This window comes from Ylistrum balloti, unplaced genomic scaffold (assembly GCF_031769215.1).
Source record: "Ylistrum balloti isolate Yb309-2 unplaced genomic scaffold, AGI_CSIRO_Ybal_v1 Utg370580, whole genome shotgun sequence".
Lineage (NCBI taxonomy): Eukaryota > Metazoa > Mollusca > Bivalvia > Pectinida > Pectinidae > Ylistrum > Ylistrum balloti.
In genome coordinates, this window is record NW_026782361.1 from 430,704 (window position 1) to 450,184 (window position 19,481).

Below are 19,481 nucleotides of genomic sequence, written 5' to 3' on the forward strand. Positions count from 1 at the left end.
TACCTTATATTTCTACACACGGACAGGTAGACATTATCATATTTACCTTATATTTCTGCACTCGGACAGGTAGACAATATCATATTTACCTTATATTTCTGCACTCGGACAGGTAGACATTATCATATTTACCTTATATTTCTACACACGGACAGGTAGACAATATCATATTTACCTTATATTTCTACACACGGACAGGTAGACATTATCATATTTACCTTATATTTCTGCACTCGGACAGGTCGACAATATCATATTTACCTTATATTTCTGCACTCGGACAGGTAGACATTATCATATTTACCTTATATTTCTACACTCGGAGAGGTCGACATTATCATATTTACCTAATATTTCTACGAACTCTTAAACAGCAAGTTTGTTTCTCATCAGATTTACATATCATTTCTACAAATCGGGAATCAGCAGGTCTGTATCTTTGTCCTTCACCTACAGAATAAAAAACCCACTTTACTTTTTGTCCTATCTCTTTTCTTGACCGTATCACGTCTATCATCATAACTAGGCAACGACAGTGCATACATCTTTCATGAGGTGACAAGGTTGAAATATTTCACTAAAGCTATTTAAAAAAAAACAACATATCACAGAAGTTGTAAGCATAACGGATTGTATATCTGTTTGAAGTATAATGCAGATGAACAATCTATATATTTTTTCGTTTTAGCTCATTTCAGCAAGAAAATTGCGCCCCCTTTATATATATAGAAGTCTTCGGGCGTTAACATGTTCTCAGCTCGAGCCGCTTAAATGTTACAAATGTGGGTACGGGGTCTAGTTTTGTAGCTAATAATGAACTCAACAATGAAATGTGTGATATGCTGTACAATAGGAAGGACTCCGTTATTCCTGGTCATAGTTATATGGATAAATATTTTATCTACACTGTTTGTGTACTTCTACGACTGAGCATATTGGATATCATACTGTTGACAGAGTTGGAAGTGTAACCTTTTGTAGCAATAATGGTGTTATTGACTACAAATTAGTTTGTCGTGATTATATGTCAGTTGTTATCAGCATTGTTTTCTAGTCGTCATAGTGATCTTGTTGAGAAATATTATGTTTAAGAGAAAATTTGGAAAAATACAAACAAAAGAAATATTTACAGGGAGACTCCTAAAAGCGCAAGGAAATAAGACTAGATGTTCAGAAAGAGTAAGCGTCTTCCGCTTCATCCACGACACCCGCCATGTAAGCATTGGTCAATCCTAGTAGTTAGTAATATCACGTTCTAAAATTAGAACTAGGTATATAACAACGGAACCTCCAGGCAAGGTTACGGACATCAGACATATCCAGCTTCATATCGACAAAGAAACAGAATATTTCTCGGTGAGATCACTATGACGACCGTGAAAAATCCTCCAAATTTTGCAGCATTCTACATCTCTTGAAACCATGTATGATGAGTTTGTCTGCCATTGATGTCACCTTTCACGAAAATCATGTTACTGGGAACAGGTCTATGGATATCGAATCAAATGCGATATGTAATCTCCATAGGTGAGAAGTGCGGGGGTGCTGCTATCCAGAAATGGAAAATGAAAGCAGCAAAGAGCTTGGTGGAAGTTGACCATGTTGGTTTCGTTGTAGGAAAAAGATCGAGATAAGCGGCTGATGTGACGTGTCATTTATTTCCAATTCAGGAAGGTATATACGATGGACATGGGCAATAAATACAATCAATATTTTGTTTTTTTTCAAAGACAAGACGTCATAAGTATTTCTGAAAAAGAAAATGAAGGACATTGCAAGTCTTTGTGAACAGTTTTGATAAAGTCTTTGATAAATTCAGCCTCGTATGATAACAAAAACAAGTCAGCCACCGGAGAGGCACAGTTTATTCCCTTAATAGCCTCACGAAAGATCTTACTAAAATAGTATTGATGACTTTGACTGATGTTGTGTCGGTAGTAACAGTAATGATGTAGATAACACTCATTAGGTCTCGATTCATGATAACATAGAAACGTAAATATAATTCAAATGCACTTTGGAAGTTTGAAATCTGAAACATTCTGAACTATTCTTACGTTCTGAAGAATGTTTACTTCTTTGTATAAATAAAATTTTAACACCAATAAACAAGTTTAACAGGATTCACGGAGATTGGCTAACCTGGCTGCATTGTTCCGGCGCGTAAAATAGGGCGCTATTATGATGCAAGTACCTCAGTTTTAACAAAGGGCTTATACAGTAGAACGCAGAAATTTCTATTATCGTCTATGCACAGTTTGGTTTTAAAGCTGGCCACTCAACGCTAGACGTAGTTTCGTACCTAATTCATTAATTTATAGAGCTCGAAATAACACGGAAATGTTTTATTGTCGTTTTATTGATTATAAAGACATTCTACATTACCGGTATTTTGGGTATACCTGTTTTCACCCACCATAAAAATCCCTTGTGCGCTTCCATCTGGGCCAACAGGAGTAATTACAACTTGTCTCGCAATGGTTGTGGAATAAAGTTAAATAAATAAATAATATCGAGTGAAACAAGTTCTAGATAACGAGGTATGAACAATATGAAAATTTGGTCATTGTAAAAAAATTGACAAATATAACCACATATGGCAACTCTTGTTTGTAAATTTATTTCTGAATTCATGAAACTGTTGTATAAAAGTAGTCTTTCATGTATTCGCGAAAGCATTTTTATAAACTTAATGTTGAAAGTTAAAATTACCAGAATACTTCTAGACTAAATTATCATTTCACCTGAAAATATCTATTGTGTACTAATTTACGGGTCAGATATGTGTAGCCATATTTTATGGTATATCATAAACATATAATGTAGATTGTAAAACATTTGTATTATCGTGGCAAATACATTAAATTTGTTCTAAACGAACCAATCATTTTAGTGTCAAAGTACGGTACATGCATTAACACGTAGGGTTTTGTGTAGGAAAGTGTAAAGATGTATAAATACACATACAATCTCCTGTACAACACTATGACCCTGTTAAACTATGTATTATATTTCATTCTGAGTCTTGTAAGGCGTAAGATTTAAAGAATAAACAAATTGAATTGAACACAATGACTAAGTCAGTAACGCGCTGGCTAACATAACTCCGGGTGAGGTTCCGAGGTACATATATGTGTGGTTCAATGCTCCCTATGTGGTAGTCTGTTTTTCTAAGGAAGCTGGGTCACAAGTCAGCACGTGGTTGCAGGCATGGTACGGGCGTCGCGATATGTTCTCAGGGAGATGGACACAGATTGCTACAAGAGGACACCGCCTCAAAGCAACATTTACTGTTGCCGAATAATACTCTCAAAAATAAACAAACAGACAAAGGAACGTAGGAGAGAGCAATAAAGCAAACAAACAAACATTCTAGATACTGACCGTCAGCAGAAATAGACCATACCTAAGAATATGAAGATTACACTGATTGCCTGAAGTTAATACGTGTCAGACAGGTGTTGAGTGACCGATGCTATATTGGGCCCGGTCGTTCACTTTATACAAATGTAGAAATTTGAAGCTTAGAGTTAAAACATCATGTGCCCGTTAAGATGATTGTAGTGTTTGAGTATCTATTTACCATATATATCAAACTAAACGGATGAACCTCATGTACGTAATGAACTCACGGTTTTATTTATATCATTCTTTGTACATATTAATTGTTTTTGTATGAATGAGATGGTAACTCGAAATTTCGAGTCATTAATCCGAAATTTTGAGTTAGTAATCCGAAATTTTGAGATATTAACCCAAAATTTCGAGATGGCAACTCGAAAGTTTGAGATAGTAACTTCGAGTTTGTAATCCGAAATTTTGAGTCAGTAAGCAGAAATTTCGAGTTGATAGGCTAACTCAAAATTTCGGATTACTAACTCGAAATTTCGAGTTGCTATCTCGAAATTTCGATATAAAATAAAACACAACGTTGCCGGAAAACGCTTCCGTAATATAGAGAATATAAATAGACAATTAATAGACACCAAGTTACCTGGTCTGGTGGCGGAGTGCCAAGCGTCCAGGAAATGTTACAATTGATATTTATTTGCTTTCTCATTCAGGTGTGACGAGTGCATGAATTTGATACATTTCATCACAAAACAACAAATACACAACAAAAAACGCCATCCTCTTAAAATTATTTATCTGCTTAATTCCAAGTAAAAGATATGTAATCCAAAATTTTCACTCAAAAGTTCATGGCCAGAGACGTAAATTTGTTAAATAGGACAAAGATGTTCGCGATTGTTTTCTGTGAATAATGCTGTACGAGTTATCCCCCTTGTGGCAATTCTTCAGACTTTGTTGGACGCATATGTTTGATCATTTACGGTCCAAGTGGAAGTAACCCTATTCTGGAAATTTGTTTTACTTTCCTTGTTTTATCAAAACATATAAATCCGGATATTCTGACAGAGTATTTGTTTTAAAATTAGAAATACAACTTAAGCAGTCATTGCCGACAACAGAAAGTTTACTTTTTATTCGGTCAGTGTAGAGAATCACGCTTTCTACATCAGAAGTATACTGCAATTTGGATGGGTGGAAATGTCGAATGATTTGAGCATCGTTTTCATTCGTACAAATATCAGTACCTCACCTCCTTCTACCCCGGCGGGGCATTAAACTGACCTCATTTTTGGCACTTACTCCCAAAATAGAATAAAAACATTTTTTTTGTTGTTGCAATTTTGGCTTCAATTAATTTGTAGAATATGGGTCGGCCTACTTTGATATTTACATATGGTTGATTCGCTTGCAACGAAAAACAAATTACCTTTTCCAGCAAGTGTACTGAAATGAACTCTAAATTCAAACCGGTTTATTGTTTGGGTTTTAGAAGATTGGTAATTTTAAACAGTGTCACATAAGAAGTTCTAGATATGTACCGAGGAGATGAAGAGTTTTTCTGATGACTGCATATACTTTATTTATTTTACAACAATTGCGAAACAAGTTATGTCAACTTATACTAATCACTCTTGTTGGCTCGGATGTAAGCACGCAAGGGGTCTTATTGTGGGAGGAAACCGGAGTAGTCGGGGAAAACGCACGTGGCAGGCGACCACTTGTCTTTTCACGTCCGTTCCGGGAATCGAACCCCGGTCGGCTAGGTGAACGGCGAGAGCGATACGCGCCACCCGGCCACCCGGCCACCCATGACTGTATTACATCAGAACTTGTAGCCACCACTGCCAATATGTTATACTGTATCATTAAGGGATTTTGTCAATATGTGTTACCTATTGAGGTGTTCAAATGAAAATCGGATGAAGTTGTATTCACTGAAACTGATGAACTTTTTTATTGTTCACACTAATATTTGTTTGTATGAATCAATTAAAAGTAATCAGAAAAACTGTACAAACAGACAGTCAAAATAACCGGCCAGTTTTTTTATTTTATTTTTTTTTAATTTTTTATTTTTTTCCTATTTTCATCTTTTCCCCCTAGATTTTGTTTGTTTGTTTTTTTTGTAATATTTCCATTAGACAGTATAGGAAAGTGCCCTGTGAAACTGTCTTAAACTAATCCATGTTGATTTATGGGTCGGGGAAGGGAGAAAATATTATAAATCTTTGTCTTTTTACAAGTTGACAGAATTCAATATTCTAAATTATCCTAATTAATCATATTCTAAAATGAAAATGAGTACACATGTACTTAAAGACTACACAGAAATCTTAATCCAAACCAAACATGAACATTGTGATGATCCTTGAAATATAGAACGGAAATTTCCCGTTGCCTCGATGTAGTCTCTGTCTAATGATATCACGCTCTCAAAAGAAATACAGGGTCAGCAAATATGGAACCACTTCCGGCTACTGACGAGGTCACGCTTCCTAGACTACAAATAGAACTAGAAAAGGACGGTGATAAAGCTAGAGCACATCGACAGTGCATGTGTAGCAGGGTGGAATTATCTTTTAAATTAGAATTTCTGTTTACTCGCCGAAAAAACCGTGCCCGCGCGTCATGTTCCATATTGTGGTGTTACGTTCTTGTTATGTTTTGTACTTGTGCTCATCATGTATGTTTTGTGACGTTAGTAACCTAAGGTGTGTTGTTGTTTGGTCACTTACGTCAAGTTGAGCAAGTATTCTGATTGGCTGGTTTTTAGTGGTCAGTTTGGCGGGATTTTCTTTGTGTTTCTTGTAGATTTTGTCAGTACCCTTTGTGGACTCACCTACGTACCTGACTAATGTAAGTGTTTTGAATCATTTTCTTTTATATTTATATTTTATTGTATATATATAATATACATTATACATCTATTTGGAAATTCTAAATAGTTTGAGATTTCGAATTTTCGGAATTTTCTTGATTTTGAATAATTAGTAAAATTGTATTTTGGAAACTTACAGATTACAGATTATTGCCAGAAGTTGTCTGATACAAGCTCGCTGACAAGTTGTTTAGGGCCCTGTGCCAATACATAGGTATGATATTGTATGTTGTATATCAATTAGTAGCTATTTTAATTGATTTGATTATTTTAATTTGACTCTATGTACAACGTATTTGATGAAGGATAATTTAACAAATAAGATATTTTGTATTGCTAAGGCTACCAGTGTGTGTAGAGTTAAATGTAAGGATTTAATGGTAATTGATTGATTGTATAAATTAGGATCGTCAGTGAGTTTAGTATTATGTCTATAATAGTTGTCTCCCTTGAGTCAGCGACAATTGTGTTTTTATGTGTAAATGTTATAATAGTCATGTATTAGGTCCTGTAGCGTGATTTTATTTCGTTACAGGGTTTCGACTTTTAACATTGATAAATAAAACGATTGACAGAGAACTCTAGAGGTTAGGGTTGTGTTTCCATAAATTACCCCCCTCTGCCACACATGAAATAAGTAAAAGATTTTCACTGTATGAGTCTTCTGCCTTTAAGGTAGAACGCTTGCGTGATCTTCTGAGATATAGTTCATTTGTCTAATTGTTTTCTTTCTTCTGCAGATTTTTTTTTCTTCCATCTGATTGCTTTGTGGATATGTTTCTATTGATTGTTTATTAATCCTTTGAAACAAGGGAGATAATATTGTTTATTTTATTTTACTGAATTATGGAACATAATTGATAAAAATCTAACGTTTCTTTACAAAAGATCGCAACACAGTGTTGCTCATGAACGTCCATTCCTCGTTAAAAATAAGTTTTCAGCCAAATAATTATATTGTAAAAATGTGTCCTTTGTTATGTTCTAACACAAATTTGAAGCTTTGACCAAAATTCAAGAAGGTCTATTTTGAAATTTTGAAATATCTTTAATAATCGTGAAAGACACTATTTTTTAATAATTTAATATAATAAATATTGTAACGAATATTTCCCTTTCAACGAAAACATTACAACATCATTTGATTATCAGCACAGTAAAGTGGAAATACATGTTAAACAGTCCTGTACGAACGTCAGTTTAATAATAATTAGTAATAACCTTATCATATTTAGTTCCTAGTGGATCTTAACCAATTCAGCGCTTAAAATGAATACAGATTCTTAACCTCAGAAACTTTACAAAGAAGACAACCATACTAGCAATTCACGTGACCATTTACACCCAGAGGAACAACTAAAACTACAGCCAAAATTACGACAAACAATATCTTAGGTGAGCGTTCCGTCCCAAAGAGAATGATTACCTTCAGTCCAATAAATTTATCATTACACAAACATTGCAGTGCATGCGTTAGTTTTCACATGCATTAATAGCGTATTTTGATATCCTCATAATAATAACTATAAAGAAAATGTCGACATGTTATTTCAATCATAATTTAAACTTAGATTCGACGACACTGAGACAAAATGTGAAAACATTTACACATAGAATGCTTGAAAGTTACACAATCACAGCTGTACTATTGGTGAACAGTTAACCTTATGTGCACGTGTTAGTGACCTGACGAAAGCTTTCAAGACACTATGTAAATAGGTCAAAGACCGATAACATTATCTTGTCATGTTTTGATCACGTTAAGCTAACACATATATCTTAATCAACGATTTGTTCTTGAAACGTTTAGCTCATAAACTTTTCAGAAATTGACTAATTTGGTATGGATAAAATAAGTCTTTTGAATGACTAATACATGTCCCATGAAGTAAGTACATACTGTAAACAATGCAGTTTAAGGACAATGTGTTATTTAAAATTTTTAGATATTTTATATATATCAACCAAAAGAAAGATTTTAAAGAAAACTCCAGGAAGGGTTCTAGGAGAATAAGACCAAAGGTGTTCCGGAAGGTTTACCGCCTCCATCCGGCAGAATCTAAGTCTTAATGCTGGTTTTAACAAGTGGTCTATAACGGACCTGGAAAAATAACGTTATTGACAAGGGCTTATAACTGATTCAATGATGCTCATCCTGAATGGAAATATCTATCTCCTGAAGGCTGATATAATCCCTGCCAGGCCTCCTTTAAAGACTTCATCGTTGCTGACAATGCTTAAAGTTTTATTCATTAACAGTGTGTTCATTTTAATGGAGAAACATGACCTGTATATTGCTTGTAGGCACCTGGAAGCCTTTGAATTAAATAATCACTATGTCTAGTACATCCGCACCCATTTTGTCTCAAAGAATAAAATAGTTTGATAATCCTTTGTACAATCTTCGATATTCTGCAGGCGATAGACACTGCTGGTGAAGATTCAGTTCCCAATATTTAGCGTCACTTGAATGACATGTTTTAACTCAATCGAATAGTGGTACGGTTCAGAATATACTTGTGATTCTTCTGAAATTTTTAGATATATGAAATTACCAAAATGGACTTCATTATTGGGATAGTACACTTCATGTAGAATTTGACTTGTCTTTTAATCATTTTGGTTTTTCATAAGCAGTATCACTGACAATTCTTAGAGGAATGAAACAGCTGTGTTAGGCATTAATTAATTGTGTGTTAAAGTGTTATATATCATTATTATATTATCAGAACCTATTATCATTGATATCTGTATGCTTCAGATAATATACTATAGCTGAAGTGAATGCAATTACTAGTGATAAGGTAAATAATAGATAAACAATTGCAAAACACAAATATTTTCATATTCTTAGCACTGTTGCACTTCGTGAATTTATTCACAAAAATAGTTGTCAACGAAAAATATTGAAAACATCAACACCACATTCTAGTGTCACAAAATACAATTTTGTTTTTCAGAAAGCTATAATTTTTCGACCATATTTCTTATGATACATTTTCAGTGGATAAAAACTTAGTTCAGTAAATAACCAGAGAAAGTTGTACCTAGATATTCTATAAGTGTACCAGGGATATCAGGTGTATATGCTGTGATATAAACTCTATCACCTACATTCAATTCTGTTATAAAAGTAGAAGAGCCGGTGTTCGCACCACTTTCTAATCTATTGACATCCACATATCCGTGTAGCTGTCCATTTATGCATAAAGCCGTGACCAATGAATGGCCGGCATTTATTTGTATTGACCAAGTAAACACATAAACACCTGCCTCACTGCACAGAAAGATACCCGTCGATGGATCATAGTCATTTCCTAAATTAAGCACAGCCCGGAGAAAGACGATAGGCATTCCTTCCACAACATTTGTAATTCTATCTTCTAATCCAGCTTCAAACGCAATCTTCCTATTTGTCCCTGTATGCAACCACAGAAAAAAATTCTTTTAGAAAACATTTTGCTAAACACGTGAAATCTGTATAAAAACATCTTGTTAAAGGCCACCTTTATACAAAGTCCGCCTGTCTGTTAAGGACACTTTTTTGTTCTCTATGTAATGCAGATTAAAAGTAATTGAACCTCTATTTAAAGGTCTCCTGTGTAACAAGGCCACTTTTTCTGCTCCCTTGAGTGATCTTATTACACAGATTTGATTGAAAATATGCATTTGGTATACAAGGGTACTTTCAAACATTTTCCCTTGTGTTTATTTTACACAGAATCTGTTGCATTTGAGGTTACTTAAGTCATAAAAGTGGAAGATCGTACAAGTTTTCATTTCAAAATCTTTTTGTGCATCATATCAAACATATCAAAGGAAATGAATAAATAAAGGGAAGCAAGCAAGTTGTCTCCCTTCTCTAAAATCAGATTATTTACTATTTACATGTTTGTTAAATATGCTACTTCATGCTTCTATGACTTTTTGCCACTGCTTAAGAGAGCTAACAATATGTCTGTCGTGTTTTTTTTACTTTCCTGTCGCAGTGTTTTCTCTCTTACTTCGGTTATATCTTTTGTTACCTCAGAGACGAAATATATGCATTATAGGATACCCTCCTACCAACCAACATTGTTTTGTCTTTAGTGGTCACCTTTAGGTCCTGTTGATCCAGTTAGTCCGGTATCACCTTTAGGTCCAGCCGGTCCGACATCACCTTTAGGTCCTGTAATTCCTGAATCCCCTCTATCCCCTTTCTGCCCTGCAAGCCCCTGTATTCCAATGTCTCCTTTAGGCCCTGGCGGCCCGCTATCCCCTTTCTGCCCTGCAAGCCCCTGTATTCCAATGTCTCCTTTAGGCCCTGGCAGCCCGCTATCCCCTTTCGGCCCTGTGACCCCAAGTATTCCAGTGTCTCCTTTAAATCCTCTAGGTCCTGGCGTCCCAATATTCCCTTTTGGTCCGGGAAGCCCCTGCGACCCGCTATCCCCTTTAGGCCCCTGGTTTCCTGAATCTCCTTTTTCACCTTTTACTGCTGTTGGCACTATACAGTCATATATACATTGTAAACACAAGGTAAATGATGTTTCATGTGTGCAGTTTTTCCATTTATATTTTATTACAAAATATACTACCATATATTTGATATTCGATTGTCTTCCACTAAATCATATTTTGTTGCAAACAAATGTTTACAATCATTTACAGAACCTTTGCTGTTGTAGTAAAAAATGCTCACAGAGAAGTATTTATTTCAGTGCGTTGCCAATATATATACGATATTTATATTATATTTACCCGATGAAAAAGACAGATGTATTAGTGTAATAAATGGATTTCTGTGGAGATGTTCCAAGAGGAGGAATGCGTCATTGCATTAAATGATTGGCTCCAAATGCGTTCCGAGAAAAACAAGATATCTATCAATACATTAAAGTGTTACCTCTAGAGATGTTCCGTGGCAAGTAAAAGGAAGGCGTATATACGGACACTGCAATGGGCAAAAATTGTTATTTAGATATGGCCCTTCCTTTCAAAATACATAACAATTTAACCAGGCAATGTTTCTACTCAGCATACTTCATGAATAAGGCGATATGAAAACAAGACGATGATTGTTGATAACGGAAACACAAGGCAATGCCGACATCTAAATTAATTAGCATTTTCAAGTCAAAATTATGAATAACATGAAAATTATAAGACCATGTTCTCCGAAAGGATGTCCGGCGTATGCTTAATCTTACCGTTATTAATGTAGGTAAATCAAAGAAGATCTTTTTAATGTAATTAAACAGCATAGCTTAGGATAGCTGTTTGTAGAAATTATACATGTTGAATGTTTTGATGGGAAAAATTGAGGAAAACATGGCAAAATGGATTATTTGATTTAAAGATGAGCCAATGATAGAATAATAATTTACGATTTATATAATTGTACTACTTAGTATTATATACATTTGATGATATATTTATGATGTTTGTGATTGTGTTCATATTTTTTGCATAATGTTAATTGTTACAAAGTTGACAGCCTTGCATATCTATTAACAAAGATTTCCGCCAGATGTTCAAATTTCCATATTTCCGATTGAAAGAATTACTTTACGACCAGTTCTCGTGTAAGATGTGAATTGTTTGTATTTATGAGCGCGTTTTATTCATCTATAACATCAACGAATAAAATTTCTTGTTTGAAGCAATTGGTAAGGTAACATAATGTAAATCAAAATATAATGTTTTTGTCGTCACAATCGGATAATGATGAACCTCCAACGATTCTTAGCCATACTTATTACATTAAAATATGGAATTATTCTATTCTATAGTTCGTATGATGAAATGCCTAATGTGTCATAGCGTACAAGCTAATGACTACTACCAGTATGAATAACATACGGAAGGCCCGTCACATTTATATCAAGATCCTTTGGAGTAAAATGTCAAACAAACAGCTAGACCGGTTAGATGGAAAATGCAAATGACAGAAAATGTTTACAATCATAGCAATTACAGAGGTACAGCTTTATTGTATACACATAGTCCGCGAAGAAAGAAAACAATAGACAACTTACCTGATCTTTTGTTATACAGTTTCACTTTTTCATGATGTACCTTTTCATGCGGTTGCATATCGTTTTTGTCCGATTTGACGAAAGGAAAGGTGCAACCTGATAGTTGATTATTCCTGGAATACCAGGCAAGAGAAGAAATAAGTAAGAATTACGAGTATTCAATCAAATGGAAAGTAAGCCAGCAAATATGAATGTTGTTATGGAAACGTATTGCGATGCATATTAAGAATAAAATCTGCTGTATATATCAAAGAAAATTCATGGGTTTTTCCTATTTCATATAGGTTTTGAAAAATGCGTGAATATTTTTGCTCTCCTGAAATAAGATAAGAATGTTAATAATATTTAGTTCTTTCCCATCGATAAATTTGAGATATATTGCAGGAGATTTTTTCATATCTTTAATGAATGTGATACATACACCGGCATATGATTGAATGACATGAAATACTTTATTATATGAGTAAAATAAAAGTTCGTAACCAATGTTGTTAATGTAGCAGATATTTACTTGACCGACCCTTACTTTACTCGTACTTTATTTGATAGTTACAGATATATACCTTACTATCCTCAGCTCCTCACGCATCTCAGTATGCTGTTTACGGATTTCATTTAATTCAACGTTCAAGTTGAGAACGGAGTTCTTCAAAGACGAAACTTCAGAACGAAGAGTGTCATATTCAAAATTTTGATGTCCGTTTATCGCTAGCGACACAGCTAACAACATAACTAAAAGAACACCATACACCATCTTGAATAACTGCCCACATCTGAAAGGTAATGATAAGGTTGTACCAAAGTATAATCAAAACAGAAGCTTGATGACATTTTACCTTCGAGTTAATATCGACATTCAGGAGACTGATTATAACGTTTTATTTTATCTCTGTAATTTTTTTTTATAAGAATCCTTGCTGTATGGTAAAACGTTGTTCACATACAAACAATAGCGATATGATAGTTACGTTCTGCAAGCTAACTATACATTTACACCATTGGTGGTGTCAGTTCAGAGATTACGTTGTCTCCTTGGCCTAACGCAGTACAAAAATCATAAAGCGTCAATTGTGGTCGGTACATGTGATCTTAATAAGTGTGTATGTGTGTGTGATCTATACATGTAGACACATAGTCAATTCTACTGTGTTGTCGTGATCAACGTTTAGCTACTCGACACGGATAATTTAAGCTCATTCATGCATAATAATGTGAACAAACCAATGAATACTTAATCGTATAACCGTATCGTCCATTAGTCATTATTATGTTTTTTCTGTGAAACGGTCAAGGCCATAACGTGATCTCTAAACTTATGCTATCTGTTGTCAAACGGTTTAGTCAGCTTACAGAATTGTTACTATCACAGCATTATCATTTGTACGCATAAATAAACGTTCTCTTACAGTGAACAAGATTCTTATTCAAAGTGACAAATAGAAAATGAAAAAGGTTAATAGAATTCTACTCGAAAACGATACGAAAACTAAAAAAGTCATCAAACCTCTTCTTTGATTAATGTGCTACAGGTGAGCCTTATCACTACGTTGCAGACTTGGGCAGACATTCAAGATGGTGTATGGTGTACTTTTGGTTATGTTGTTAGCCGTGTTGCTTGCAAGAAACGGACATCAAACTTTTGAATATGACACTCTTCGCTCTGAGGTTACAGCTCTAAGGAAATCCGTCTCTAGCTTGAACGCCGAATTAGATCAAATTCGTAAACAGCAAGATGGAATAAATGACGAGCTTATGGCAATAAGGTATATATCTGTCAGGCGTGCAAAATCAAGTCATGATCTGTTATACTGTTATATATCTATATATTGACATTGATTACAATTACATATTTATAGATTGTTTCGCTCAGATGCCAGAAGGAGTTTAACCTACTACCAATGTCATGATTTCCTACTATGAAAAATAACACTATCCATGTGAAGAAATCTAAATACACTAACGAATTTCATATTCCATATCCCGACATGTAGCATATTACACAATCCCCAAAATAGAGCGCACTACAAAATATGAAAAGTATGATAATTACTGAATTGTTTTCATCATAACAGTTTTCACATACATTGTATAACTTATCATCTTTGTTTGATGTTATGATTGTAAAACATTTATTTTCCTCCTTGGTATCCCAGGAAAGAAAGACAATCAGGTCACACCTTTCCAGTTATTAAATCCGATAAAATAGATGAAGAAAGTCAAGAAACCCATGGGAAGATGAACTTGCTTCACAGACGTAAGATATTAATGTTCTCTTTTCTTCTACTATATGTACTATTAACGAAAACACATATAAGTCGTATGTAGTTGCTATCCATTTTTTCATTTTATTTGTTTGATGTAAATTGCATAAGCCACTCCCTCATACAAACAATAAACGCCTAGCGAAGGTTTTTTTCTTTGAAGTGTGATGACCTTCATTCAACACTCCTTTATTCCACAAATACGTGTTAATAACAATATTTGTCAACCATACCATCCCAATGAACCATGGTATAGCGGGGTTTTTCCGACAATGTCTTATGTTTGCTGTTTTCAACGTAAGATTACATGTAGAATATCAATTTGAGAGGGTGTAACGTTGGTTATTGTAAGTGACTGATCTTCCACGATAATATGCTATCGTCAAAATGAGATTTCTGGTTTTGACTCCAAATGATGAGATTTCTGTGAGGCGAAACAAATCCCTAACACAGTGTATTAAAGTATGACTCAGAGACATACAAACGAGAAAAACTATAACTGAAGCATACATCGCTGCGGTTGTAAATTTAGTTAGGTTTGTAAAAACTCACCACTTTATAATTAGCAGCACCACTACCATTGTGCCTATAAAGTTGCATAGAGAAAATTAAAGTAGGACTGTTGTTGTTTCACAGGTGTTTATCATTATCAAAGCAATCATGCCACTTGACTCATTCTGTTTTCCAAATATCTATGAAATATTCAACAATTGTCTTTTTTTAAACAAATTATCAAAACATTGTGTTTTGAACTACTCTTACATAAACTGCAGAATTGCAGGCAGAGTAGTCCTTAATCGATTCGACAATGTTTTTCATAACGGATTACACTGAGGAATACTTCTGGAACAACTGTTCTTATTATCCCTGTACAATTTCAATCAGTTCTCTGTTTTACTAACGTTAAATCTAATATGGCTCTGAATAATGTGTCTTTTTAATATCGATCTCTTCTTTATGCTTTTTATTCAGCACATATCTTTGAACGAGATATCGTATTTTAAAACATTATAGTGATTGTCTTTTGTTGAATTGCAGGGTCTGTGTATACACCTTCATTTCACTTGCCTCGGAATATCTCTAGAGGTAATAATTTCACGTACTGATACAGCTCTTGTTTTCATCGGAACTCCTCCTTTTGATATATTAATATAAACTTATTTCATTAATATATACAATACATGCAATACGTACTAAGCATAACAAAAAGTTAATTAAATAAGAAAACAATTAAGTGTTGCCCACTTAGTTAACTCTGCATGTAAACAAAATATATAGAAAAATAGGAGGTTAAAGAGGGGGGTTGCCTAGCAAACTACTGCTACATTTACATTAGTAACAACAAGATACATAAGTTACATCAAAATAAGTTATGCATTTGACTGAGAGTAAACTATTATGCATTACAATAGTACAAAAGAATATATACATCTTACCAAGTTAAAGCGTGGGCATCAATCAAATCTTTAGGAGCAGATTATGAAACTGTGAACACAGGATAAAATCACAGCATTTTCGTTATTGGTCAGTTCATCAGAACTGAAATTGGGCAAGTTATTGCATTATAAGCACGTTCATGGATTTGAGAAAAACGTCAACAATGTAACTAGTAGTATTAATTGGTTTTAACGTCGATTTTACATTTACATAAAGGACTAAAGACGGTATGGCAGTACACACTGAAGTTTTTATTGTTTTATTAGAGTCTATTCTAGTCACATTTTGTGTTAATAAATTGTTTAAAAAATCAAGTCCTTTTTCTATATTTGTGTTTCATAAGAACAAATTTATAAGAGTCTTATTATTCTGTATGGATATGGAAGCATACTTAATGCACTTCTAATTGTTTATAAAATGTATTTCTCTATGAATGTTTATAAAGAACAGGAGCAAAAGGTGAAAAGGGAGAAACTGGAATCCAAGGACTTAAAGGGCTTACAGGATCAAAGGGGGAAAGTGGAATCCAAGGACCCATAGGACCGAAAGGAGATACTGGACCAGCTGGATCAATCGGACCTAAAGGAGATACTGGACCAGCTGGATCAATCGGACTTAAAGGGGATACTGGACCAGCTGGATCAATCGGACTTAAAGGGGATACTGGACCAGCTGGATCAATTGGACTTAAAGGAGATACTGGACCAGCTGGATCAATCGGACTTAAGGGAGATACTGGACCAGCTGGATCAATTGGACCTAAAGGAGATACTGGACCAGCTGGGCCAATCGGACTTAAAGGGGATACTGGACCAGCTGGATCAATTGGACTTAAAGGAGACTCTGGACCTAAAGGTAACATGACCACCTCGTTGTTTTTCTTTTCGATGACTACATGGTCACCTTCACCAGACAAATGCCCAGTGTGGAGAGTACTAGCACAGACGTACGTAGTGTACGAGATCGTGAGGAATCCTCTGTTTCGGCTGTACTATAATCCTTAGTACACTTAACTTGAAATTGTGTAACGTGATGATCATCAAATACTTCAGAGATAGTGAGAAATCACTGCTAGCTAAGGGTTTGAATTATGTCATCGACCTAGACAAAATTCCGGCTGATGATATTTCAGTATCCACAGAGCAGGCATGTGATGACTTGAGTTACACTGAGTCTGGTCAACTGAGGTCACAAGTGAACGCATTGCACTTAAACAATTGAACAAGGGCAGATCTATCACGACTTCACCAGCAGACAATGGGAAACCCACAGTCGTCATAAACACCGACGAAATGAGAACAAAGTCGTGGCTATGCCCGAAAACAACAAAACTTGTGAAAAATTCACGAACAGCTCTACCCAAAAGTTAATAAAGAACACGTGGTAACTATCTTCTCAAAACTAAAAAAAAAAAAAACAAAAAACAAAAAAAACAAAAACAAAAAAAAAAAAAAAAAAAAAAAAAAAAAAAAAAACCGAATCACAATATAGACACCTGCATCCCACTTCAGAAAACACGTCTCGAATGCACTGCACAGCCAAGATCCACAAGGAAGGGAATTCATTACAGCCTACAGTGGACTATACTCATTCCATTGGTTACAATGCCTCAAGGTCACTAGCAGATATTCCTCCTGGGCCCCTGGTGGGAAAATCTAGACACGGTAATTATCCAAAACTAGCTGGAATTCATCTCTCTTTTCACCAAAATATCCACTGACATAGCACTTGGTATTATTTGGGTCGCCTATAACAAGATCGGTCATGGTGAAAAAACACCAATATCCATTTATCCAAGACACCATGAATTTACTAGAATTTGTGCTTATAACATCATACTTTGCCTCCCAAAGATACCATCTATCAGCAACGACATGGTTGCCATCTGGCGTATTCTTGGTCCATGAGCTATTTACCACCTCGTAACACTATTTTCGACCTTAGTGTACATAAGACTATAGTACAGCCGAAAAGGTTAGTTGATTCCTTACCATCTCGTGACCGTGTAGTCATCAAAGCGTCACACTCTAATCTTCTCCTGGTTGTGTTATACTAACTTCTATTCAAGTGATCTCTCAAACAATACAAATTATTTGTTTAGGACACTGAAACGGGAATTGATGAGCTCTGATAGATAGGATGTATCTTTAGTTTGTTTTGAAAAGTAAAAACTTTGAGCGCATCAAGAAATGCAAAAAGATGAAAAATGATTAAATTTGTGTGACAAAAAAACTTCTAAAGTGACAATTGATGTTGCTATTTTTGTACAGATGAAAAATGAAGAGCGTTCTCGTGATTCAATACGCATAATACTATCAGTTTGAATGTTTCATTTTCAATTCGAATTTTTTTTCTTTACAGGAACATATAGAAAAATTGCGTTTGGAGCTCATCCAAATGATAGAATTACACGCATCGTGCATTGTAAGCCTATTGTCTTTCAGGTCACGGTCTTAAATTTGGGGAGCGATTATAATCCAGATACAGGTGTTTTCCGATGCAGTGAGGCTGGTGTTTATATGTTCACCTGGTCAATACAGATTAATGCCGGCCATGCGCTGGTCACGATGCTAATCATAAATGGTCAGGAACGCGGATTTCAGTTTGTTGGTAGCTCAGTAAATGATACGAGCAGTGCCTCTTCCACAGTCATAACAATGCTTGATGTTGGGGATATAGTATATATCACAGCATATACTCCTACACCTGGTACTGTTATAGGGATTTTATCCAGCTCATTTTCTGGTGTTTTACTGGACTAAGTTACTTACTATGTCTTACTGTGTCTTTAGCCATATGATTACTTACTGACAGATTAAAATATTCCTGTATTATGATATATTTTCATGGGACTCAATTCTTATTGTATTCGTAAAATTTACATTATAGTAAGCAGTTTGTAAATAATCTATGCTCAGACAATCAACGAGCACTATCATCCATTTTAATTTTTATCTGTTCCATGGATATATAAATTCGTGTATTGAGTGTTTCTGCAAAATCAAAGAAAATATATCCCCCAGGAAAATGAAAGATTTTACACTACTTACCGCTTTCGTGATTGTTCAAAGAAAAAATAACTCTCTTTGTTGATATTGTGCCTGATTAAAAGTACTCCTATGTATATTTGTTTATCCGTTTGTGGACATATGCTATTGTGGATGTAGAGTTTCCAAGAAATCGAGAAGGATTAAAATCTTGGGGAAATTAGTGATTTAACAGTACATTTTAAAAGAATATTTTATTTTGTTATTTTCCTTTTGAATCTGCGCTCGGCCAAGCTAGGGAATTTCTTTTTTTAATTCTTCATCATTTTCCTTCTTCGTTTTACTTTTAAATGGCAACGATTAAAGCTATTAAGCAAATGGCACTATTGACCTTTAGGAGGTACTACACCTTCGCATTTTTGTTTTGAAATCGGTGATTATGAATTTCGTGGTCGCTTCCAAGGTTGAATTGAATATCAGTTACTTATCTATATTTCGTACACGCAATAGAGTTTGCACTTAGCTTGATATCGCTGCTAAAAGAACAAGA

At 34.7% G+C, this 19,481-nt stretch overlaps 1 pseudogene; it reads right to left on the reverse strand.

Moving 5' to 3' along the window:
• The window catches only part of LOC132556641 (sodium-dependent proline transporter-like), a 50,360-nt pseudogene extending 37,360 nt beyond the window's left edge, over positions 1 to 13,000 (reverse strand).
• Positions 13,001 to 19,481: the final 6,481 nt, after the last annotated feature.